Source organism: Panthera uncia, chromosome C2 (genome assembly GCF_023721935.1).
Source record: "Panthera uncia isolate 11264 chromosome C2, Puncia_PCG_1.0, whole genome shotgun sequence".
Taxonomy (NCBI): domain Eukaryota; kingdom Metazoa; phylum Chordata; class Mammalia; order Carnivora; family Felidae; genus Panthera; species Panthera uncia.
The window spans coordinates 26,496,927-26,522,900 of NC_064810.1; the positions used below are offsets into that span (position 1 = coordinate 26,496,927).

At 35.8% G+C, this 25,974-nt stretch overlaps 1 long non-coding RNA gene across 3 annotated transcripts in view; it reads right to left on the reverse strand.

The window, feature by feature from the left end:
• LOC125920807 (uncharacterized) overlaps positions 1–25,974 on the reverse strand; it is a 329,534-nt gene that overhangs the window by 192,775 nt on the left and 110,785 nt on the right. Inside the window, exon 2 of one of the 3 annotated variants that reach the window (XR_007457203.1) lies at positions 12,815–13,011. The exons of the other annotated variants lie outside the window; for them this stretch is intronic. This is a non-coding gene — a long non-coding RNA (uncharacterized LOC125920807). The remainder of the gene's footprint in view (positions 1–12,814; positions 13,012–25,974) is intronic. 3 annotated transcript variants of the gene reach the window in all.

Sequence of the window (25,974 nt, forward strand, 5' to 3'; positions counted from 1 at the left end):
TCCACCCTAGCAGCTTAGAATTACAAAGGTTTTTCTCACTCATGCTAAGTATCTATTACAGATTGGCAGAGGAGCACTGGTAATCATAGTAACTCAGGTAAATACAAAACCAAGGTAGCTTCCATCTCAATTATGAAGAAAGATACAAGAAAGATGAAGGAACACTTGAAATTAAATATTCTGGCCCCAGGTACAATACTTACTGGCCTCAACACCTTTTCTGGCCTATGTAAATCACAAGGAGACTATGAAATGCAATACAATTCTATCCTGTGTCCAGAACAGGGGAGAATAAAAAATATTTAGCAAACTTTTAAAAGTACCAGAGCAATTCAATGTCTAAAATTAAAACTGAGGTTTTTTGGTTTGAATATATCTTAAAGTTGCAGTATCCTAAAATTGTACCTTATGCAAGAAAAAAGAGGATTAAATTTGATTTTACTATTGAGTTACTTAACTGAAGACCAAAATCTTTATGACTGAAATCATTTCTGTTCTAATCTATGCAATCTAGAATATGAGTGGGCAGGTTTAACTATATAAATGATATTAATTGTCATAAAAATTTTTGCAAATGGATATTCTTAAAAAGGATAAAAAGATTATACTTTAGGGGTGCCTGGATGGCAAGTTGGTTAAATGTCCGACTTCGGCTCAGGCCATAATCTCACATTTTGTGGGTTCAAGCCCCGTATCGGGCTCTGTGCTAACAGCTGAGAGCCCGGAGCCTGCTTTAGATTCTGTGTCTCCCTCTCTCTCTGCCCCTCCCCTGCTCTCTCTCAAAAAGATATAAAACACTTAAAAAATTAAAAAATACATACTATACTTTATATTTACAAACTTTATCAAGAATGGCCAAATCTTTATGTGCATACTAATAACAATGAGTATTTGTTACAACGTGGATACTTGGACCTTGGGCTAATATTATTATTTAACAGGTCTAGTATTTGAATGCAGGATTCTACATTTTAAAATACACCCATTTAGGGGGCCTGGGTGGTTCAGTTGGTTAAGGGTCTGATTTCTTGATTTCAGCTCAGGTCAGGATCTCATGGTTCGTGGGTTCCAGTCCCACATCCAGTTTCACACTGACGGTGCAGAGCCTGCTGGATTCTCTCTCTCTTCCTCTCTCTCTGCCCCTCCCATTCTCTCTCTCTCTCTCAAAAATAAGTAAAATAAACTTAAAAAATATTAAAAAATTAAAATACACTCATTTAATTCTGATGCAGGCAGTTCTGGGTCCTGGAACCAGATTTTGAGAAGTTATGGCTAGAGCTAACTGGTTCCAAGAAGCAAAAAGCTTAGGCAGGAAATTGAACTGGGGGAGGAGCAAGTAGGCCTTCAATCCACTCTTGGCATAGGATTTACTTAGTTGCTTAAATTATGAAAAAATGTAACAAGAGACCATCTGAGTCAGCAGTCTCCACAAGATGCAATAGCCACGCATTGACATTGCTCCTCTGATTTGCATGAAAACTCTCAATAACTGGTATGTGATCAATCCTTATTTAAAATTTGAAAAACAGGGCATAGCATTCTCTTTACAGACAATTCCCAAAGTGACATCTCTAGTCCAGACTCCTCTCCCGAGTGCCAAACTCAAACATCCAACTTTCTACATGATATCTCCATTCGGACAGACCCAAGAGACATCCGAATCTTCCTATGTCTGAAACCAAATTCCTGACACTTCTTCCAAAACTGGTCCTCCTGAATGAAGCCATTTCCACCTTAATCAATGACAGCTATTCTCTCAGTTATTTAGGTCAAGAACCTGCAAGCCATCTTCGGTGCGCCATTTTCTCAGTCAGCAAAGCCACTCAGTGATTTCTTTGGAGATTCCTTCCAGAATCAGATGACTTCCTATCATCTCCTTCACTACTACCCTCGTCTAATCTAAGCCGCCATCATCTCTCACTTGAATTGTTGTAACAACCTCCTAGTGTTCTCCAAGATGTGCTCGTAAATGTTTATCAACAACTTTATTTATAAATAATAAATACTTAGAATGTTAGAAAAAAAAGGAAGGAGGAAGAGAAAGAATACAAAGGAAGGAAGGAAGAAAAGGAGGAGGGATGAAGGAAGGAAAGTAAGCAAGGGCAAAATGAAGAGGGGGCAGAGAGAGAGAGAGAGGAAATTCCTGATTTGGAACTTTTGCACACCTCCATGGTGTAAACACTCCTACCATGACTATTGTAAAGTGGCATGACCATGTGTCAGGGAAGAGGTAAGCAGAGGGACTTATTGGGAGTTCTAGATACCACCAGTGCTCGCTTCTGTCACCCTTCCCAGTTGATCTTCATCATAAGGCAGCAGGAGTGACCTGAGTCCAATGGCGTTACTCTGCAGCCCAAAGCCTTCCAGAGATGTGCAACTTCACTCAGAAAAATCTCATATCTGAAGCCTGTGTGATAGAGCCCAGGGCCATCTTTGCTCCGTGGTCCCATCCCCTCCTACTCAGGCCTGGCTCATTGTCCTTCAGCCACCGGTGGTTCCTCCTCACTTGACCTTAAAAACATCAAGCATGCCCCCACTTCAGGGCCTTGGCACTTTCAGCTCTCTTTGCTTGGAACACTTTTTCCTTCAATATGCCCCTCCCTTCCCTCCTTCTGGGCCTAATCAGGGGCTCCTGCCCTGAACATCTGACACAAAATGGTATAACATCCTTCCTTCTCTAACCTGTCAGCTTGCTTTTATTCTTTATAGCACCTCTTACCCCATGATATTTATACATACAGATAGATATTATTATCAATAATTATTATGGCCCGTTTCCTTAAGGGCACACACATCCGTTCAGTTCCTATTTTGCTGTCCACAGTTCCCATGATACCGTCCGTCACATAATGAGCTAATAAAATTGTGGTGGCTAAACAGACATACAATATACAAGCAAATAAATGAAGAAGGTAATTTTAGTAATCAAACGTGCCATAAAGCAAATAAAGGAACATGGCAAGTGATCCCACGGCGGGTGCAGTAGCCAGTGGGTGATGGTTACCTCAAGAGGTGATATTTAAGCTAGTAAGAAGGACAATACAATTAGTACATCCTACACATAGAGTGGAGCACGTGGGTGGCCCAGTCGGTTAAGCGTCTGATTCTTAGTTTTGGCTCAGGTCGTGATCTCATGGTTTGTGAGTTCAAGCCCCGAGTCGGGCTTTATGCCTGCATGAGATTCGCTCTCCCCATCTCTTTCTGCCCCTCCCCCTCTCAAAATAAGTTTTAAAAATTCATTATAGCATAAAAGAGTAGGAGCAGCTTCATGGACGATTTTAGGGTTTTAAAAAAGAACAGGCAAAACAAATGGTTGGATGTGTTCTCAACAAGTGCACACCAAGACCTAAAAAGATGTAAAAAGACAGGATTTCATTTAAAGGAGAAGGAAAAGGAGGCCGAAAAGATCACCCCCTCGAGTGTCCCACCTTGGAGGGGTACTGAGGAATAGAAAAAGTTAAGAGAGAATTCTTATAGTTGGACAGTCCTTGATATTTTCCAAATTTAGGATTTTCAAATTTATTTATCATATTTATCTCTCACAATGACTTTGAAAATAGGCAGAGTTTACTATTCCCATCATTAAGAAAGAGCGCCTAAGACTCACAGAGGTGAATGCCTTCTTTAAGGTCAACAGACTAACAAGTTATTAAACAAGGACCTAGCAGCCAGGTGTCCTCACACAGTCCATTATACTGTGCCCAGTATGCTTTGCCCCCTTGGTGAAAACTGGCAAAAGATTATCTGGAGGGTTGCCAATCTGCTCCATCTGAGCTCAGTTCTTACAGTGGATTTGTATTTTTTTTTAATTTTTTTTTAACGTTTATTTATTTTTGAGACAGAGAGAGACAGAGCATGAACGGGGGAGGGTCACAGAGAGAGGGAGACACAGAATCTGAAACAGGCTCCAGGCTCCGAGCTGTCAGCACAGAGCCCGACGTGGGGCTCGAACCCACGGACCGTGAGATCATGACCTGAGCCGAAGTCGGACGCTTAACCGACCGAGCCACCCAGGCGCCCCACAGTGGATTTGTATTTAAATTCCAAAGACTTGAATTAAAGGTTGACTTTGAATGCACAGCAGAGGGGCCAACAGTAACAGTAACAATCAAGGTTTCTTCATGTCCCCCAAACTGAGTACAGACTCCTGTAGGTGGCATCCAAGGCCATCACAGTGTGACTCCAGTGACAATTTTCAGCTTTCCCTCATGCATACCTAAAGAAAAGTTCTAAAATCTTTTTGCCCATGTCAGATCATTTGCCCAAGTCATTCACCATGAATAAAAGCTGAGAGGAGAAGGTATGATTTGTTCCACATGTAACATCCACCCTTTTCTTCCTCTCATTTCCTTCTGTCACGGCTTATAACTTTATTTATTTATTTATTTATTTATTTATTTATTTATTTATAAGTAGGTGCCATGCCCAGCACAGAGATCAAAATGGAGCTTGAACTCATGACCCTGAGACCAAGACCTGAGCTAAGATCAAGGGTTGGATGCTTAACCTCAGCTCAGGTCATGATCTTGCAGTTCGTGCGTTCAAGCCCCATATTGGGCTCTGTGCTGACAGCTCAGAGTCTGGAGCCTGCTTCAGATTCTGTGTCTCCCTCTCTCTCTGCCCCTCCCCTGCCTGTGCTCTGTCTCTCTCTCAAAAAATGAATAAACATTGGAAAAAATTTAAAAAAAAAGAGTTGCATGTTTATCCAACTGAGCCGCCCAGGCACCCCTGGCCATTTTTAAGAAGGCTTTATACATACAGATAGATATTATCAATAATTATTATGGCCTGTTTCCTTAAGGGCACACACATCAGTTCAGTTCCTATCTGCAGTTCAGTTTCCTGTTGCAAAGCTCTCAAATCAGCTGTTTTCACCTCTTAAGCAACCTTTTCACTATTCATCAGTCTGATGACACTAGTCTCATCCTGCCTTGTACTGTAGTTACTAGAGAAGTCACAAAATATCCCATTCCTTAAAGAGAATGCAACTGATGTAATAAAAGGACTGTCCTTTCTTTAACTTCTTCAATTTTATATTCCTTTTGCAGAGAATCTGCCATATAGGGCGGAATCAATGAATATTTATGGAATTGGATAAAACTGATTTTAAAAACGTAGCCTTCAGATTAATGATTCCAACACTCTATGGAAGACAGAAAGAAGGGTAAGAGAGGTACAGAGTGTAGAGTGAAATCAATAAATGAAATTATTTGAGAGAATGAAGAAAAGTAGGAGGAGGAAGAAGAAGTCAATCATATCTTCAGAAGGTGGCACAACTCATACTGCATAGTAGCTGCTCGATAAATATCTGTTGAAAGAACATGTGAATGGGTAAAAAGGCGGGGAGGGTAAATGAGAACAAAGAACTATTGACAGATAAGATTAAAGCTGGCTCCATCATTTCAAGCTAAATGGGCAAACACCAACAGAAATTAGGGTATAAAATACACTATTCCAAGGATAAGACAAAATATCTACAAAGCATTTTCCTAATTAATTTAATTTCAACCACAGAGCAATTCTGTGAAGAGCAGGAGAAACACAAGTCCACCATTTTATAGATGAGGAGCAAAGTCAAGAGGAAAAAGTCTCTTGGTCAAGATCAGCATCTGGGGGCAAAGCCCAAACTGGAACTCCATAATTCTCTAACTCTTTGACATTCTAACTGTGCTCTACAGACCAGAAGTATTTGTCACTCCTGGGGTCTTAGAAATGCAAAATCTCAGACTCTACCCAAGGTGCTTGAATCAGAATATGATTAGCAATATCTCTAGATGATCGATATAAACCTGTCTGCCTTCATAGACAGATAGATAGAGCATGGTTCATGCTCTACATGCTCTATCTATCTGTCTATGAAGGCAGACAGGTTTATATCGAGTTTTGTATCAGGTAAATAGTTAACTTTAAGATACTTCAGATCATCTAGAGATATTGCTAATCATATTCTGATTCAAGCACCTTAGATATATATATATATATATATACACACACACACACACACACACACAAGCAACTGAAGAAATATCATATAGATATGTTACCTTTAGTTAGTAACATTGAATATTATTATAAATATATTATTGTAAATAATGATCATTATTAAATCATAATATGTTTTCTGTAAGATATATGATAATAAATATAAGTTAGAAACGAATATAAGTTAGGTCAATGGATACAGCCCTTAAAGAAAAGAAACACTTAAAAGAATGAGTGTCTTTTTAATTACAGCAAAACTGAGCATTGTTGTTGGGCATATTAAGGATTCAATTACGTCTTTGACAAAAAAAGAATGCAACAGGGAACACAAATATAGCAATATATTTGCTATATAGTAAGCACAATAGTTGGCATCCATTTATAAAAACAAAATACTGAGAGATGCTTATTATACAAAATACTGAGACATGTTAACATCAGAGGGTTCTTAATATACATGCACATACACTCACACACACACACACACACACACACACACTCAAAATAGCTCAGTAGAATAGATTTGATGCTTAACAAAAATAGCAAGATTGTGATATGCAAATTAAGGGAAATTGCTTTTCATAATCTTTTGTTAGTAATAATAAACAACAATTTTTGGAATTTCGGCGATAATGGAGCCTAAACATGGCTTATTATAAACACATGTACACCTCATGCTTTAAAGTAGAAAGTTCATTTCCCCTTTCAGAAGGGTGAGAGATTATTTTTATTTTGCATTTTTTTAAGGTTCAGACAAAGCATTTCTTAAAAAGTGGTTGAAAGTTCAGAGCTGAGTTTTATATTCAGTCACTACAGCTCTCCAGTGTGAAGATTTCTGCATATATCTTAAAGCTTTTCTATTGCCATCTATTTTTATTAGTATTTTACCTTAGTAAAAATGTAAATGGTACAGATGGGAAGGAAAGCGAGTGGGTGAGAAGGACAGAAAGGCAGGAAACAAAGATGTTCCAAAGAGAAGGGAAATACTTAACAGAAGCGAAGATAGTTGAGCTAGGTCAAGAAAGATGAATTAACTTTTCCAGAGAGAAAGTAAAAAAAAAATTTTTGTGTTATCAAAAGGAAAAATAGCTTCTAAAAACGTATATAAAAGGACTACTTTTATTTATAAAACTGAAAGACAATAGTGCTTATAAATGTATAAATATAATCGTGCTTATAAATAATCTATCAAAAATCAAAAGTATTTTCATTAAAGACCTTACATCAAATAAGTCATTTAAAAACCTTTCATGTGTGAATATTTTGCATTAATATATTATCAACATTGTGAAGTACTGTTTGAAAGAAAGAAGGGTTCCAAGTTATGTGGCATTTAGAGAATTGTCCATTGCTAAAATTGTATTATTATGTTCAATAAGGTTAATATAATAACAAAGTAATGCCTTTTACAACTTTTTATATGTTTTAGAGTTCTTGGAAGCATATGTTAAAATATTTTTTTCCAACTGTCAGAAGCATCTTATTCCATGAGTATTCAAACATGTCATACATACACACAACACAATATTGTCCAAGTTGAATGTCTGTGAGAATTCACATTGGGTTTACAAGTGATTATTACATGTTTGTCTTATGATAATGGCTTAGCATCCTTTGAGAATCCTGACTTTATATGACCTGCTTCCTTGCATTCATAAATAGGATGTAGAGCTAGTTTCTGTAATTTATTTGTCTTCACTAACTCTTTACTTAGGTCTATATTAAGAATCATGTCCTTGCCATCTTGACTATACAGTTTGTAATTGTATTTGTAGGTATGGAGCTGTGATGCACCAGCATCTAATATGTACTGAGAGTAGAATACATAAAGTATATGAGATTCTGGGATAATTATTGGCATTTGTAATATAGGTGTATATTAGATTTAAAGTAGACAGAGTTAGGGGTGCCTGGGTGGCTCAGTCAGTCGAGTGACCCACTTCGGCTCAGGTCATGGTCTTACATGATCATGTGAGTTCGAGCCCTGTGTTGGGCTCTGTGCTGACAGCTCAGAGCCTGGAGCCTGCTTCAGATTCTTTGTCTGCCTCTCTCTCTGCCCCTCACCCACTCATGCTCTCTCTCTCTCTCTGTCTCAGAAATAAATAAACATTAAAAAAAATAAACTAGAGTCATATTCAAATGGTTTTCTCTCATGATAGCAGCATATTGAAGATGCTTTCTTCTTGCACCTGATGATGGGCTCCAGAAAGACAGAAATCATGTATTAGTCATGTTTGGATTCCCAAAGAATAATACAATACTTGGACCAAAAACAGATGCTCAAATTAATGAACTAATTTGAGATCCATATAAGCTGAAGTGCAGAGTGTTTGGGATGTATGATTGGGAAGCCAATTAGAAACACAATATAACTAGAACCATAATATAAGTCATCCCATGTATTGTCACAAAGTAGATCGCAGAGATACTTGAAAACATGCCACCATAGAACTCATTTCTTCAACTAAAAAAGAATGGATTTTATAAATAATTATTCATATAAATATATTGATATAAACTTATTACATATTCCCATACAAATATAAAATATATTTAGATATTTTGAATATATATCTTGTATAAATATAAAGTATATTTTATATTTTAAAAGTATATACATTTATACAGGTATTTGTAAATATACAAATTTTATAAATAAAATAAATTTATTTATAAAATAAATAAATCATTTATTATTTCACCAAATATCTATACTTATAATCCACCCACATTTAGAGATTTTTACCTATAACCTACCCAGAGTAATTTCATAGATAAAAGATGAAATGGGAATTCAGTGGTTTGTCTGTCAAAAATGTGTATTTCATTTCTCCACTCATAGATTTCCCATTTTTGTTTTCCACATAATAATCTCATTCAAGAGATCGAGTGGGTTAATACTTCTCATAAAATGCCTGAGGTTAAATGATATGCTACACAAAAGTATAAATTACTTCAAGATATCTCGTCTCAGTTTTGTAAAACTTCACTGAGGGGCACCTGGGTGGCTCAACCAGTTAAATATCCGACTCTTGGTTTCCGCTCAAGTCATGATCTCACACTTCGTGAGATTGAGTCCCGCAGCAGGCTCTGTCACCACTGTGCTATCAGCGCAGAGCCTGCTTCAGATTCTCTCTTTCTCCCTGTCTGCTCCTCCTCCCCTGCACTTTCTCTCTCTCTCAAAATAAATAAACTAAACAAAATTCACTGCTAATGAAATGAGTCTAAGTTAGAGACCCATTTAAAGGATGTCTGGAAATTTTCAGAACCCTGTTGTCACTCACTTAAAAATCAGCTGACAATTACATATCAGAGTATGTAAATATTTTGTTAGAAAAGAGATAAAGGAATAAACATAGATGTTTATTCAGGTAAGTAAGAAAAGTCAGAAAGATAAATTATGTGACTTTCTGATATAAAAGCTAAGTATTTAAGAAAAATTTAGAGTGTCTAATATTTTCCACAGCTGTCCCTCTCTTTTATATCTAATCTACATAATTAATTTAAATAGTTTTATATTTTAGACAGGTTGATGAATAGAAAATTTCTAACCCTATTGACCTCTTAGTTGTTATAATTTACCTACAAAGATGGATTCAGAGGGGGAAATTAGGCAATAGTATGCTGGTAGATTTTTAACAACAGCTTCTAAAAAAAGAAGGAAAGGCCCTGATTTACGGTATTGGCTGATTTGTATGGTGCAAATACTCCTGCTGTCTCTGATTTCAAGTTAAGAGAAGGATGTCTCTTAAAAGTGGAATTTGGGGGGGCGCCTGGGTGGCTCAGTCGGTTGGGCGTCCGACTTCAGCTCAGGTCACGATCTCACGGTCCGTGAGTTCGAGCCCCGCGTCGGGCTCTGGGCTGATGGCTCAGAGCCTGGAGCCTGCTTCAGATTCTGTGTCTCCCTCTCTCTCTGCCCCTCCCCCGTTCATGCTCTGTCTCTGTCTCAAAAATAAAAATAAACGTTAAAAAAAAATGTTTAAAAAAAGTGGAATTTGGAAAGGAATAGTTACCATGAGCTCCTCCAAGTTGGTTTTAGCCAGCTTCAGCACATCATTGAAATTAGGTCATATTAAATTAATAAATATTGTATGGGGAAAGTTGATTAAATACATACATACATATAAGTTAATAAGTATTCATGAAAAAACTAAGTAACTTTGGAAAATGGTGTCAAGTGTATGCCTCTCTTGGGGATACGCTAGATGCATTCGTTTTCTGATTGCTCCAGAAAGTATTGCATATAAGCAATCCATTCAACATTGCATTAAGTTAAGCACAGACTACTGACAAAAAATACTGATTTGTGCAGAAAGATCTAACAAAAAGTTAAAAAAAGATACATGAGAAAGTAGATACATGTCCCGTCTTTTAGGAGATTGTGTTATTTTTAGGTAATTGTCCCATTAGTGCAATCACAGGTTTATTTATTTGTTAGAGACGTATTTTATTGACCACCTACTATATTCAAAGCACTATCAGACACTAAAGCACTGGAAAAGTTCAGTCTTTTTCTTTCAGATGCTCCATTAGGTAAGACAAATTTAGTTTTTCTTTTTCTGATTTTGCAGTAAGGAAGGTGAAATACATTAATTATTCTAAATATTCTAAGGAATATTTAAATCCAACACATCTTGCCATATGAGTGGAGTTTTTGCTGCAAACTACATGGAGTATGGACATATTATCCAGCTATTTATTAATACTTCAGATATAGAGAATCTTTCTTAAGGAAAGAGGCTGTCATTTCCCCCCTAAATACTCAGTATTAAGTGTCCTATCTGCATATTTATGTGCTAATAGGATTTTAATAACCACCAATCTGATTCTATGACAATGTCTCCAAGTGTTTACATATATCCACATTTAGCAAGTTAGGGTAATTTTATGTTCACACATAAATATGCACAAAACTGAGTATGTTTTGAAAAACAAAAGAGCAGACTAATGGCTAAATGTTACCTGAAAAAAAAAAACCAGTCATCTATTTTGCAACAGATTTCGTGCAATAGTCTCATTTTCTTTTAACTACAATTTACAAATTATCATGTACTATGTAAACCTTAGTGCATTTGCTTTTGTTTTGTTTTCCTTTGGAGAATTGACAGGTAGATTTTTCCACTGAAGAACTAACTGGCACTTGACCTTTGCCAGCAAGTATGATCTGTTGTTATATCAAACAAACTCTGATGTTGAATTATCTTAGGAGTAAGTAAATCATTTCTTAAAAACTAGAACATCTTTTTAGATAATATGTTCGTTACTTATAGCAGTGTATGAATTACTACAGTAAAACAGTGACATGTCGATAGTTTATTTTTTACCCCATATATGCTTTTTTCACCATCCAAGCATAGAAATTAATGTATCTCAACACACTGAAAGAAATAAAACTGCATGCATACGTTTAGCCATGAACCTAGCTCAAAACCCGGCATCAGTATGGAGGAACACGCCAAAAAAATTATATTCTGATTTCTCAGTTGAGAGCATAAAATTGTTGCTATCATGGTCACCAACACTTAATCGCCATTGTAAAGCTACAAGATAATTTTCCTTCGAGGTAAGTATATAAAATGAGCATCTCCATACAAGCAGACCATATAGTGCTCATTTATAGTAATATACAAAGCTTCTGCAAAATTAATTTAATGAAAGGTGTTTTATGCCTTGCCCTTTGGAGCATTCCTTCCTTTTTCATTCCCTAATTTTAACAATATACTTGTGAACAAAAATTGCTCAAAGGATAAATTGCATGGAACATCGATAGTTAATTGTACGTCACTGGAAGGTAACAGACAGGAGCTCCTCTAATATTTACTTATGGTACTCTGTTAGAAGAATGTCTCATCTATGTTAATTATTCATATGTCTGCATTTCGTGTGGTTATTATCATAGACCTATTCTCAATAATACAGAGTATGCTACATTTTATATTTGTTAAATTTTTATTCAAATAGCATCAGCTGCTAGTATGTCATATGACAAGATTCAATTTAACAACTAAATATCTCACAGAAAGGGGGGAAAAACTTTTATATTTGAATTTACAGACTCATGATGTAGCAAGCAACGGATAAAATATCAATGCGTGAATTAGAAATAGAACTATTGTCAGAGGCTAATGGTTTTGACATAGATTTGAATTTTGAATATTTCAAAAGGCCGAGGAAACCCTACCCTTTCTTAGAACAGTAACACCACACCAAAGAAGTTTCTCACCAAATCTCCTACCTTCCTCATGAGATCTAACCACACAAATGAACATAAACATGGGAAAATCCAGGGCAGGAAATCAAAGAGAATCAGGTTAGAGAGAGAGATTCACAAGAACATATATTCAATGTCAAGGTCTGGCAAAAAAAAAAAAAAAAAAAAAAAAAAAAAGGAAATATTTTTAAGTGATATCCATAATAAAGCTATATTAACAAAATTCTACATGGTCCTGCCATGGGAGGGTGGGTATTATCTTGACTCTTGACCTCTTCTCACTTAAGAGCCTGAGAAATAAAAATCATCTTCATCATCGCTGTTTGTTTTATACAAATTTACCATCTTTATTTAAACTGGTATAAGGGAGGAAAAATTCTATTCTGAAGTAGCCCAAGTCAGGTTCTTAACAGTCATGTGACTTTTTTTTCTGGCAGCCATGTGCTCTGTATCATTTTACTCTGAAATAACTATGTGGATTTCAGCTCAACCTGCCTTTGCTTATAATGCATGGCATACCCCGTGAGGGAGCCTGAGAACAGACTCCCTTGAAAAGCAAGGTTCTCATAGTTGGCCTGTAACCATGGAAGCAGATGCCGGTTTCTTCTTACCCCTGCTTACCTCTTTGCAGCCTCGAGCTGCTCCCTATTGTTAAAAGGGGTACGCCTTGATTTTTCTTCATCATGACCGAACTTGCCTCTTCTTCAAAGGGCATGATGCTGCAGGTCATTGGTCTAGACTGTTTGCACGGTCCAGAGAACAGCCTTGATGTAACCCTTGCTCTGTCGGAGCCACACCACCAGCCGCGCATCTGTAGACTGTAGGGGACATTGGAGATCTGTATTTGAAAAGAAGTCTGTCTGATTTTGCCATTGTGCCTTTTCACTCATCGATCGAATGAATATCGAACCTTCTGTCGTTGCATGTGTGAAATAGATAGCTTAGCAAGCACTTTTGTGCCCAACCTGTGCGGTGGGCCAAAAGGTTTTCCTTTAGTCTCCAGAATTTTTTCTTCAGATTTTATGAATTTCCTGATAGCTTACATTATTTATATCCTTTTATTTTATCCAACTGTTATGATGACTGTTTGCGTTAATTCATCAGCAGTGACTTTCTTTTGCTACTAGAAGGAGTATTTTCTTTTCTGTCAACTATGGGTTTTTTTTTTCTTTTCCTCTCGTAGCTTTTTAAGATCTTCTAGCTTAACTTCGTAACTACATGTGGTGTAAATGTACCCTGTTAAGCCAAAAAGTTAAGATGTCATCTTAAGAAGATGATTAGATGATTTCTATCATTTAACAGATTTAATTCCAGAAAGGTGAACTTGAACTGCCTCAAGGTATTTCAGTGCTTTGTAAGAGTAAGTAAATCAAATAATCACATTGATTTTAAGTTAAACAAAATGTCTGATAGACTCTGTTCATGGGGAAATTTTTGTTTGTTTTTCCCCTTTCAAAAATTTGTAAAAATGTTAGTCTGGAGTATTGAAATATACTTTAAGGCATGTGAATTTATTACTGTGATTTGGTATGTTCAATAAATACCATTTATTTATAATATGTATCTTATGACATGATTTAATTAGAAAGTATTCCATAGGAAAATACGCTGTTCACATTTCATTTTTAATACGATTGCAATCCACTGCTTGTCCTCAATAACCAATGGCAACTATACTACCTGCTCGTTCTGAAATGTATTCTCTTGCTTAAAATCAGTCACTTCAAGATGCCTCATATGCTTGTCTTCAGCATACTGCTTAGCAAGCATTGTTTGTGTGTGTCATCAGTTTTTGTTGTGTTTTGTTTAAAAAAAGAACCACTATCTCCTACTTCAAGCCATACCTATTTTCTCTAATTGCCACAGGCGAAGGGGAGGTCCATGACAGAATAAAGAAGGTTATTGTGACAGATGAAACATAATTCACAATGAGTACTCTTTTCATCCAGCCTTAAGTAGAAGAGGATTACTTCCAAGCTGAATTTGGTGGCAGAATGTATGTGCTGATTTTATTAACATATGAGGACAGGCCAAAGGCAGAAAACCTATTTCTCTTCAGCTGACTGGTGGTGATTTTGTGTGTCTGTTTGGGGGTATTATTTTGTTCACCTCAAAGAGAAGAGATGCTGAACAGAAGACAGTCTGAAGAAGCGGAGGGAGTAGGTGGGGAGGGCAGGAAATAAGAAACTTAAAGCAATAAAAGTTGGGGTTTTCTAGACCAGATAATGAAAAATCATGAGATAAGTATATTTCTATATTCTTTGCCATGCACATGAAATAAAGTCATACTTTCTTTCAACAAACATATGAGCTGCAAAAGTAGGTAAATTTTATTTCATAAACTTGACTTACATTTCTTTAGGTAATGATTTTCTTGTCTTTCATAGTCTTAATTTCAAATGGTTTGTTTGATTTCTAGATACTGTTTAGTTTTATATGAAGGCTTAATACTGAACTTCAATCAAGTGGTATGTGCTTATTTGGATATTTTCCTTGCTTTTAATTGTTTGTTTTGTTTCTAGTGACAGGGATTTTATTTGATCTTTATAGAATGTTTGTATTCAAATACATATAACTTTTTCTTTCTCTTTCTAATGAGGTCAGATTTTAAATTAACTAAAAGATGGGCAAAATATTGTACTTGATAGACATCTATGCACCAGAAGAGAATTCCAGACTATAAAATCCATTGCATTTCGTTTGTTTTAAACACAGTTTTATTCACATTAACCATGTTCATTTTGTTATTCCTGGAAAAAAATTCTATTTGCTTTATTTTCAAATACTTCCTAGGAGTTGTAGTTGACGTCGGGCTCTATTTGTAGAAGAAAAAGTAAGCAGTTGTTCTGTCTGCTAGCACATCTCTGTTACAGACCTCACTGCTATGTTCTTGTCAGTCCTGGTTTGTTATTCCAGAAAGTGAAAAAAAATCCAAATTCTAGATTGAGGTTTTTCTCAATATAATGGATACATTTCATACTTCAAATATTGCAATGAATAATTCAGACGCAACGAATTTATGTAGGTAGTTCCTGGAAGAAGGCATAAAAATCAGAATCTGCACTTTTTCTTTCATATACATATATATATATATATTTTTTAAAGCATAATACTATGGTTCTGTTCTACAATATCAAATAGATGACTTATATTAACCAAAATGATTTTACTTAAGTTGGCTTTCTAGCTAAAAATTTTATAAAATATGCAATCAGATTCTTTCATCTTAAATTTGTCAACATTGTTAACAAATACTTATTACTCCTTAAACGTTTGCTTCTTGAAACAGATTTTAATATCTGTTTATGTGGCAATTGAATTGTTACTATTCAAAGAAACCGTCATTTTAAAAACAAAGAATGAACTATTCTAAAACTTCAGAAAATATAAGAAATCATATAATTATTATCTGTTGGTTAAAATAGAAATCTTTCCTTATACCCCCTGCAAAAAATTACTGAAGTAAACAACATATTATGGAATATTTTAGAATACATGTTATATGTTTTTATTAATACAAAAAAGAGATAATCTTTAAACAATATAAGAATTTCAAAGTAAAAGTATAAAAATATGTATATATTTATTATTGCCAGATCATCAACTCAGATTTCTCAATTGTAGATTTTATATCCTTGCTAATATTTACTCTGTAGAAACATGCCAATGCACATACCTTTTGCATTTGGTAAAATTTTGCACTTCTTTCATAATTACTGCTTTATATTTTTTATTTGAAATAACCTATGTGATTTATTACTAGGACATATGAATGAAATTAATGAGGACTAGGGGAAAGAAGAAAACGTTAGGAATGAAGAAGTTGATGCAGAAATTATTTAAATTAATTAATTATTTTAATTAATTAATAAATTTTTTAAATAACATGTTTTATTTTATACATGGTCTGAACTTCAAATCAAATGGGGTATGTTGAAAGATCATCTCTAAAAGCAGAATTCATTTGCACTCACCGAATATTATAAATTATAGGAAAATAATTGTATCAGTCTGAGCATGAGATTTTCATTTGCAATTACATGACACTTTTTTTTAAATAACATTATGCAACTTCAAAGTGGTATCACTGTAGGTATTTTTAAATTAAGCTGTATATTCAGCAGAGGGTCATGAAAAATAATAAAAAATAGGGGTAAATATATTGAATTTTCATGTACTATCTTTGCAGAGTCAATCTGTTTTATTTAAAATTTGTTTCCTGTGTTTCAGGCCAGAACATTTTTCATATCGCTTTCTTCTTCCTCCCCCTCCCTAAAACACATTTTGCTATAAACTTCTGCACCAATCACTAGGAAAGACACAAACGGCAGCAGCCGTTCAGGAAGCAGCCCTGTGAATGTAAAAAAATCACAGACTTTGATTTTATAAGACAAGTTGGATAGGAGTCAAAACTGCCACATGCGGTGTGAAAAAATGCCACCCTGGTGTGAACAAAAGGTTTAAAATGGAGTCAAGAAGCGTGCAAGCTCGATGTCTAAGCCTTTCCTGTGAATTGTCTGCTACAACCTGCAGGGTAGCGAGGGGGCTGGAAGAATAGAGGGCTCTTGGAAGCCCCAACTGAGAAACATAGGCAGTCAAATGTGTTAGTTTTTTTTTTTTTTTAATTTTGTTATGTTTTGTTTTGTCTCATCTAGGCATCATTATACTAAACTGTTTTACCCAAAACATAAAACAAATCCCAAAAAAGTCACATAATGTGTGAAGAAACTGTTGCTTACAAATGAATTGTTAGATTTTTTTTTTTTGCATTCCTTCATTTATAGCAAAGGAAGTTACCAACTGTACTTTATATTTAGATTCCTTGTTTTGTGGGCCTGAGTTTTATTTACAGAAGGGTGAAGAGGGAGAAATGCTCATAGAATCCTGAAAACTAGAGTAAAAAAATCTAAGTACAGTACTCATGTCTGATTATCTTCCAAATAATGACAATGGAGGAAAAAAGCTAGCAGTTCACTATTGGAAACAACTATTTCATATCTTAATAAATAGTACAATGATAATTTTGAATGCATATTCAGCAGAAATAGTCCTTGAGAAGAAATACTACTGCAATATACATAAATTTACACCTTTCCTAATATACTTTAATGCAAAAATTTACTCCACAGCCAAAAATGTTTGTTAACCAAAAAATAGTCAAATAAATCCAAACTTAAACCACCATCATTTACTTAAATAACTAAAAAAGGCAATTCGATTTTAACTAAAAAAGGACAATTAAAATGTATACCACCATGTCATAACCACCACTTAAATAATCTTACTCTGTTTATAAAGCCACATATGAATGCTAATTACATGATGAATTATGAATAGCATTTAAAGAAAGTAACATTTCCTAGGTGATTGTGATCTAATCAATACAAACACATCTAAATGCAACAAGAAACATCTTTGATGAGCACTGAAAAGATCCTTAAACTTAGAAGCCAGTTTTATTACATTTGCATCTTATCTCTTATGAAGGATTGGGTCTAAAGCTAGCAAATCCCATTGGTTATGAATGCAGGTCAAGACGGGAACATTTTTCTATTTACTCTTTGTAACACTGGATAGAAATCAATCTGTTACTTTCATTACAACCACACAATCAATTCCATTTAAAGTATAATACAACAGCCAAGTCCAAGGACAATATGGATCCTTGGAAAAAGCTCATACCATTTGCAGGGCTGTATTTGATATAGCTCCTGGTGAATTGTTTTCTTTCTAATTAGTGTACATGGTCATTTAAAACAAACATACCTAAACTGGTTTTGCAGTGTAGAATCCAACCAAAAGTAAGTATGGTTTTTGTCAAAATTGCATTAAAAAAATTATTCTTTATAAACAGTAAAAACCTTACAAGGAAAGATTCTCTCTTCATTGCCTCTAATGTGAGCAAAACATTATTACAGAGCCATTTTGATATTTCAAGAAAAAAAGTGCACACACCAAAAATTCTACCTTGAAATTAGCATATGAAATCCTTATTTAGAATGCCACCTTTCTCTCATCTCTCAATAAATGACTTTTTTTCTGATCAATTGTATCTTGCCTGAAGATTACCAAGATTTTTGCTTCTAGGAGTTTTCTTACACAAAGCACAGCTCAATAAACAAAAGAAATACGTCCACTATGTACTCCATTTACACATCATAAAATCATCACTTCAGTTATTTTTAAATATAAAAACTAAGGTAATCTCCCTGCTGTAAATTACTTGAAAGCACCAGATAAACCACTGAATACCAACACCAATAGTAGTTGAATGAATTATCTTCTACTTATTTTATAAGTGAGGATATTTTCCTTTTTCATATTAGATTTAATCATTTCAATTTACATAGCCTTCTGATTTCTTCAAACATACAGTAAATAAATGTCCTCAAGAAGAGCACAACTCTTACAATTCTCTCAAATATAACATTTAAAATACATGTGTTATTCAAAATGCATTCTGCCCCTTCCATATAAGTGGGATAATTCAAATTTAAATCAAATCATTCTTGATTGTTTTATTAAAAATACTATTTTATTTATGCAAATTGCATGATCTTGAAATTTTGGAGTTTGGAAAAGTTTTCTCCACTTAGAAAAATGTATTTCAAATTTAGTGTCAACATTTCATTTTTCTGCAAAACTGAAGACCTGCTTCTCTGTCACCATTCAGTATTGTAACTGTTGTTAATGAATTCTCTTTTTGGTGACAAGAAGTTGGTCCTGGGACTGAGCTCTCCTCAAACACAGCCTATAAATAAGCTCTCAGATGTGAGGGCGCTCCCATATGTTCTAGGAGCCTTACAGGTTTCTGAACAGAAAGGGGTGTGTTTAGTGCTATATTCCCTGCATAAATAAGCACAGGACAATGAAACCAATGTCAAAGTCCCCAGACAAACTGTCACTGCCTAGAAGACATTCTTCATCACCTCCATTACCCAAATTCTGATGGCTTTGAATGGCCTTGAACGAGACTCCTATACAGTTTTGTTCTCTTGTTTTCAATGCCTGACAGCCTCTAACCCTATGTCCTGCTCTCCGGCCTACCTACCAGGCTACGCTTTTCAGACTAAGCAGGCACCACACTCACAGATGAGTTGTAAAGATCATGCTCTGGGCCACAATGAACTTACAGTAGATTCATAATGCAGAGGTCAAAGATGGGTAGACTACACCACTGACAGCAACTCACAAGACACCAGGATGGACTAGGACAAACAGAGTCATTTCGGAGTAAAGGGTACCTTGGGCTTAAATACACAATACATAAATCATACAATCACTTAAAAAGGCAGTAAAGTCATTTCAAGGAGGCAGGCCAAAACCTAAAAGGAAAATAGATATCACTATCATCTTTAAGCACAGGCAAGTGAACTAAAAAACCTTATGTGCTGATTTTTATATGTTATTGGCTTTTATTCCAACTGTCACGTTGTTTTTAAATGTTTCTGAAGATACACAGGGTGTTCCTAAAAACTACAGCTTTTAAACTTGTATCCCTGACATCATATTTAACATTTTGTTTTAAGTTTTGTATTCAACTCCATCATTTATCCTTATAAATGAGAGGTAAACTTCCTGAAAATTCAGAAATCAGCTCATCCTTCATAGTCTACCCAAATTTGTCTGGAATGCAGGACTTCCTAAAGTGAGATCAGAATCACTAGCTGTATTGCCTTAATTTATTTATTTTTATTTAACATTTGAAAAAAAAATGGGCTAAATGTATTTTTTTTTCTTTTTTACATTTAAATTTGTTCATGGAAGCTCATTTTTTATATATCAAATGATATAAGGCACAATACCTTCTACACTGGAGGAATTTTAAGTTAAACTAATATATATAATTTACCTTTAGTTTTCCATTGGATGCATTACATTTTGGCAAAAGTAATGAGCTTGAATTACTAAATCCCTAAAAATAAGCTATATAAAATATATTTTTTAAATGTCAAAACTTGATACATAACATTTCATGTGTCACAAAATTATAGGTCCATACTAAATGTGGTTACAATATGCTTACAATATGTCTTAGTAGGCAATAAAAACTTCATATGCTTTCATTGTTGATCTGGACTGTAGGTGAAACCCCATGTATCAGCTATGAGTTCTCTAATCAAAGAAAATGCGTGTCGCTGTGGTTCTGGGGAAAAAAATATATCTTAGTCAATATTATCTCTCAAAGCAAAATCTCAAGTTCAAGTCTATTGGTAGGAGCCCAGTGCACTGACTCATACTTCTCAATTTCTACTTAATAATTTAAAAAACACAATCGAGATATTTGTAGTATTATAATATTTGCTATCAAAAGCCAATCTACTTCAGTTGTGTATATTTGATTGTGAAATATTGCTTTAAAAATGGGTGGCTCAGTGGGTTAAGCAGCCAACATTGGCTCAGGTCATGATCTCGCAGTTTGGGGGTTCAAGCCCCACATCAGGCTCTGTACTGCAGCTCAGGGCCTGGAGCTTGCTTCAGATTCTGTGTCTCCCTCTCTCTCTCTGCCCCTCCCCTAATCATGCTCTGTGTCTCTCTCTCTCTGTCTCAAAAAAAAAATAATAATAATTAATTAAAAAAAGGAAAAAACATAGATCTCTAGACACACATTTTACTTTAAAATATGTTGATTAAAATTTGGAACATTATAGTATATCTAAGGACCATTCATTCTTCCATAGATTTAGACAAAAAAAGTTATATACAGTTTGAAAGATTTATATGATAAACAATGTAAACTGCAACAAAATGGCAACTGTTCTTTGGGGATGTGAATCATTTAATAGAGGCCTGCTCTCAAAAAGACATTTCTAAAATAACTCATAAAGTGAAATAGATATTGACAATATTTTATGTCAAGTGGTCCTTTGGTTTTAAATCCATTCATTCATTCAACTAACGTATGTTTATTGCCTTTGTGCTTTCCCAGGTTTTGAGGGCATTTATACTGCACATCTATTTAGCAACATTCCAGATGCTAATACAAATTTTTAAAAAGTAATCACTTTTTTAAAGGACTTTTTCTAGAGGATTATGTGCTATGATGGAGAACAAATGAGAGTTAGAAGGAGAAAAAAGAGTTCCTATGTAAACAGGACAGTCAGAAAAGGTCAAAGGGAAAGATCTCCAGAGGCATAGGTAAAATGAGGTTTGAAAGTGGGAATGACTCAAACATGGGAAGAACAATATGTAGTTTCTCCACTAGAAAGAATAGCTTCTCTGAGGGACCCAAGGCAGAAAGACTCAGCATATTGGAAGCAGTAAGACGAGACCCCATCAGTCCTAGAGCATAACCTGAGAGCAGGGGAGGAGTGACCTGAGGTTAGCTGGGATGGGAGGGCAAGAAACTCACGACTCAAAGACTTAGAAGACCACAGGGAAGAGTTTGAAGTTATTCCCAGGGCACTGGATCCTTCCTGACGCAGAGTCTCTCAGGAATGACATGTCGAGATATGACTTTTTTTATCCTTCTTAGATTTGGAGACCATCAATTGTAACCCAATATAGTAAGCAGTTCTTAAAAATGTCAAAAACAACAATAACAACAAAAAAAAACCCCTGTCATTATGTGATGAATATTTCAGGCCTCCTTATTTTTCTTAACAGAAAACTGCGAGTTTGGGGGGCGCCTGGGTGGCTCAGTCGGTTAAGCGACCGACTTCGGCTCAGGTCACGATCTCGCGGTCCGTGAGTTCGAGCCCCGCGTCAGGCTCTGTGCTGACCTCTCAGAGCCTGGAGCCTGCTTCCGATTCTGTGTCTCCCTCTCTCTCTGCCCCTCCCCCGTTCATGCTGTGTCTCTCTCTGTCTCAAAAATAAATAAACGTTAAAAATTTTTTTTTTAATTAAAAAAAAAAAAAAGAAAACTGCGTGTTTGGGATATTAAGTTTATGATGTTTGTTCCCAGAAGCTAATGAAACAAGTACCTTCCTAAAAGCCAGTGTTAACCTGCGTTACTCTGGTTATCAGGTAAGGTGCATGATTCTGGAAATGAACGTATGTAACATTCTCTATCAAGAACAGCTATATCCCAAGTTTGCCTACTCACATGGAAAAATAATTCACCAAATAGATTTTATTTAACTTTATATGTATTTAAGTATTTAAGTGAAAAGTTTAAGGGCATCACACTACATAGTAAAAAAATACTGAATCAGGAATTCTCAATTTATTAGCAATTGAATGAATTGAATAGCACATAGGTTGCTTCTTTATGTTACAAATAAACCTTATACTATTTTCTACTGAACAATAATGAGTAATATTCAATTAAAATATCCTTTAAGTCTATTGGTAGGAGCCCAGTGCACTGACTCATACTTCTCAATTTCTACTTAATAATTTAAAAAACACAATTGAGATATTTGTAGTATTATAATATTTGCTATCAAAAGCCAATCTACTTCAGTTGTGTATATTTGATTGTGAAATATTGCTTTAAAAATGGGTGGCTCAGTGGATTAAGCAGCCAACGTTGGCTCAGGTCATGATCTCGCAGTTTGGGGGTTCAAGCCCCACATCAGGCTCAATTAAATATCCTTGTAAACGTTAACTGATTAGATCTATTTGGGAAGATAAAATATGTTCACTAAAACCAAAAGGAGCAAAGCTCTAAAGATTGGACAAGCAGCTGGAATCATTACTAAGAAGCTGTGGCCAAGGCGGCAACTTTGAAAATTAATATAGCACAACTATGAAGCTAAACTACAAGGTGTTTCTGCCTGGGATGTTTAATCACAAGTTTCATTGTACTTTTTCAGCCCCTTAAAGAAAAATCATTACAGCACTGTAAATTCCAGATATTAAAATACATGACTAAGAGCAATACACTTTAAACTTACCATAAAGTACTATAGTTGACATTTCTTTTTTTTTTTTTTAATGTTTATTTATTTTGAGAGAGAGACAGAGACAGAGCACGAGCCGGGAGGGGCAGAGAGAGAGGGAGACACAGAATCTGAAGCAGGCTCCAGGCTCTGAGCTGTCAGCACAGAGCCCAATGCGGGGCTTTAAGTCACAAACCATGAGATCACGACCTGAGCCCCAGTTAGACGCTCAACCGACGGAGCCACCCAGGCACCCTTATAGTTGACATTTATAATTGAGGTTTCTTTTTAGTGAAGTTTTGCCCTAGTAAATATCTTCCACCTCTTAAGAGAATAATACACAGATCATTTCTTCCTGGAGATTTATGTTTAACCCGGTATAAAATTAAATTAGCCTTCAACGAATGCTTAATACACTTACATGTGGAATTTTTTATTTATCACTGAGAGTGCACTTTTATGAATGCATTCAATATTTTGGTTTCCATTAAAAAGTTTTTCAATATGGGACACCTATACTAATCTTTACATACTGAAATGTCTTTTAAGTATTCAATTTGATAAATCTAATTTAAAACCAGGCAGTTAAAATTGTCACTTCATATAAGATCTTATCTATTTTATGTACATGTCAATGCATTACATTAAAAGGTTTTACTGGCATAACAGTACGTAAGGGATATTAGATCACAAAGTGAGTTTCAAGACAGACTTCCTTGTAGCAATTTCAATGTAGGTGACCCTGAACACAGTGAACCTAGAAAAGGCTCAGAATAAGGAGATATGCGAGGATTTTCTGAACATTACTTTGAGGAGCATTCTACGTGCCTGCCCCTCCAATCAATTTTAGTGAGGGGGTTTTCAGACGACCTGGAAAGCTGAAGTTGGGAGACAGAATAGAATTACTCCTGCCTGGACTCTGTAAGTGACACACATTGATGAGGTAACTGCTTTAGCATTACATTTAAAAAGAACTTCCTACAATGCTGATGGTTGGTTGGTGCAAAAAATGCATGCATGAGTGAATATGGCCTGTGCACCAATGCAGTTCAGTTCCAACCATGGAAAGAAACTGCCCAAAGAAGCACCTGGAAGAATGGCGGATGTCATTAGGGAGTTTGAGTGGAGTAGATCCTTGAAAATGCAAGGTGAGGACGGCACAGCTATCAGAGGAAAATCTTATTATGCGAATGCACAGGAAGTATAGTAGAATGTTCCCAATGGTGACCTCTGATGTGCATCCAAAACGCCCTGACAGAATCAGCCAACTACATACCCTAGACAGCAGGAAGCCCACGTAAGACAGTAACAGAAAAATGAGTATCTCTTGGTACCCTTTCTGCTCTCTACTGTGGCATTGATACTATGTAGTATAAAACTACCCTTGGAAGACGCTGGAAGAGGAATGCAAGCCTAAGGTAGAAAGGAGCAAAGGTTCTCCCTTCTGTTTCCTGGGCCATGGATACCTTACTAGCAGCAGATCCCCTCTGAGCAAAAGGAGAGGTGAGTTAAGAGGGATAGGCGGTACCCAGCTAATATAAGGCTGGGCCATTTTAAACAATTAGACTATATTTTAGAGCAGTTTCAGGTTCATGGCACAATTAAGTGCAAGATACAGAGATTTCCCATATACCCCTGCCCCACACGTGCATAGCTTCCCTCATTATCAACATCACTCACCGGAGTGGTACCTTGTTCTAACTGATGGACACATCATTACAAACCAAAATCCATGAGGGTTCACTGTTCCTGTTGAGCATTCTATAACTTTGGACAAACGTATAATGACAGATACCCACCATTACGGTATCATACAGAATAGTTTCACTGCCCTAAACATCCTTTGTGCTCCACCCATTCATCCCTCCCTCCTCCCTGATCCCTAAAAACCATAATCTTTCTATAGTTTTATCTTCTCCAGAGTGCTTATGGTGGTTGGACTCATACAGGATGCGGCCTTTTCAGATTGGCTTCTTTCACTTAGTAATATATACACAAGTTTCCTCCATGTCTTTTCATGACTTCATAGCTCATTTCTTTTTAGCATTGAATAGTATTCCATTCTCTGGATGTACTGGAGGGCTTTTTTTTTTTTTTTTTTTTTTTTTTTTTAAAGAAACTTTTCATTCTGTGTACAATGGAAAGACTTTGTAAAGTTTTGAGAGGAATGACATGATGAGATCTGCAATTTAAAAGTATAAATCTGGCTTCTATATAGGGAAGAAGTTAAAGAAGGATGAGGACAAAGTCCAAGAGAGCAGTGCGTGTGCTACTGCAATAGTTCTGGTGGGAAAGGGGACAGTGGCACTCTGGGGGGATAGCAGTTGAGATGAACAGAAGGAGATGGTTTGAAAATATATTTACGAGGTAAAAGTAATAGCATTTGTTGATGAATCAGCTATTCAGAATTATAGAAAGAGAGGTCAAGTATGAATTTTGGGTTTTGGGCTTGAGTAATTGGGTGGGATGAGGGTATTTAACAAGGGCGGGTGGTGAAATAAGGCTGGAAGTGTGACTGGAGAGGGTTGATGCCAAGCCAAAAACTCAGCACCTCAGACATTTTCTATTAGAGGCATATAAAAGTCCTCACCAAACATAAATCTCATTTCCTTTTCCTTGCAGATTGTTGGCCACTCCTCTTAGGCTCCAGGGACATGAATAATGTCCTTAATAATGTCAAAGAATTTCCATCAATCCTTAATTGTCCGCTAATCTGTTTCTACTGTCTTAACCATCTCCTTAATGGTGTTGCCAGCCACTACTAAATTTGACATTTTATATCCGGCAATACTTTCTCAGTTTGTTTCTTTAATTTTTCTTCTTTTTTTCTTCAAATTGTTGTTGTTGTTGTTGTTGTTGTTGTTGTTGTTGTTGTTGTTGTTGAGAGACAGAAAATCCCAAGCAGGCTCCTCACTGTCAACACGGAGCCCCATGCAAGGCTCGATCTCATGAACCATA